Source organism: Orycteropus afer, unplaced genomic scaffold (assembly GCF_000298275.1).
Source record: "Orycteropus afer afer isolate SDZICR_OR568_19922 unplaced genomic scaffold, OryAfe1.0 scaffold00766, whole genome shotgun sequence".
NCBI classification, from domain to species: domain Eukaryota; kingdom Metazoa; phylum Chordata; class Mammalia; order Tubulidentata; family Orycteropodidae; genus Orycteropus; species Orycteropus afer.
Window position 1 is genome coordinate 458,634 of NW_006922353.1, and position 1,557 is coordinate 460,190.

Genomic DNA, 1,557 nt, shown 5'->3' on the forward strand with positions numbered 1-1,557 from the left:
GCCAAGGTAGATCCCAGGCGTGGGATCAGAACAAGAAAGTGGCCGCGTCAGGCTTTGAACCCTCGTCTCCCTGAAACCAAAGCTCTTTCCATCTCTTCCTCTTCTTCTTAGAGGACCTCAGGTGGTGCAGTGATTAAAACATTTGGCTGCTAACCAAAAGGCTGGCAGTTCAAACCCACCAGCCACTCTTCTGGAGAAAAATGAGGCGGTTAGCTTCCATAAATATTCCAAAACACAAAACGCAATGCACTGCTGTCTGGTCAGACCCAACTCATAGCGACCCCTCCTTGGGTTTCCGAGGCAGTATCCCTACGGAAGTCGATTGCCCAACCTTCCTTCTGGGGAGTGGCTGGTGGGTTTGAACCACCCGCCTTCTGGTCAGCAGTCAAGTGCCTTAGGCACGATGCTACCAGAGCTCCTCCAGCCAATGAAAAACCCTGTGGTGCAGTTCCAGTCTGTCCTCTAGGGGCGCTGTGAGTCGGAATGGACTTCATTGCAGTGAGCTGGTTTGGGCTTTGCTTCTGTGAAGATTGACAGCCTGGGAGACCCTGTGAGGCAGTTCCACTCTGTCCTCTAGGGGCGCTGTGGGTCAGAATGGACTCCAGGGCAGTGGGTGTGGTTTGGGCTTGACTTCCATGAAGACTGACAGCCTTGGAGACCCTGTGGGGCAGTTCCACTCTGTCCTCTAGGGGCGCTGTGGGTCAGAATCGACTCCAGGGCAGTGGGTTTGTGTTTTCTTCTTCTTAGAAAGACAGTTTGACAGCACTGAGGAAGGGGATGTTCCTAGTTCCAGGATAACGTTATTGGGAACTTTCCGATAATCACTGCTGTTGGGCAGTTGAATCTGCACCACAGCATCTCCTATCCCCGTTGACAGATGAGCAAACTAAGCCCAAACTGAGAGGTTCCCTTCCCAAGGTTAAAACCGGTTGCCATGGAGTCGATTCCAACTCCCCGCACGTGTGTTGTAACAGCGGAACTGCTGCACAGGGTTTTCTTGGCTGTAATCTTTACAGGAGATCACCAGCCCTTTCTTCCGTGGTGCTGACTGTGAGGTTAATAGACTATCTAGTAATGTGGTGCGCAGGGTTCAAACCCAAGTCTTCTGGCTGATTCCAAAGTCCTCGCTTGAACCCCGCCCCCATTCAGAGCCTGGAGGGGCTGGTATTAATCTTGCGGTGGACTGGACGACGTGTGGGACAAGGCGACTTAGAGACCCTTTAGCGTCTTGATGCTTAGTGAGTGGGGGGTGGGGGGAGATGGGGACCCTTAGCTCCCCCCAGCCCACCACTGAATCAGAATGTGCATTTTAACGCGATCCGTGTGCACACTGGCGTCTGGTCTGAGTTTTCAGACCAGAGTGAAGTCCTCTCCCTACCCGCAGCCACGGCCTCACACACCCCTACGAGGCCTGCGATACACAGTTTAAAAACCCACCAGTGCTCGGCCAGGCCCTGGCTCCCTTCAGGATGGATTCAAATTTCTGCCTCCTCCACCGGACCCTGGAGTCACACAGGTTTCTAGTTGGGAGCCGGGCTGGGTCTGAGTGCCTGTGGG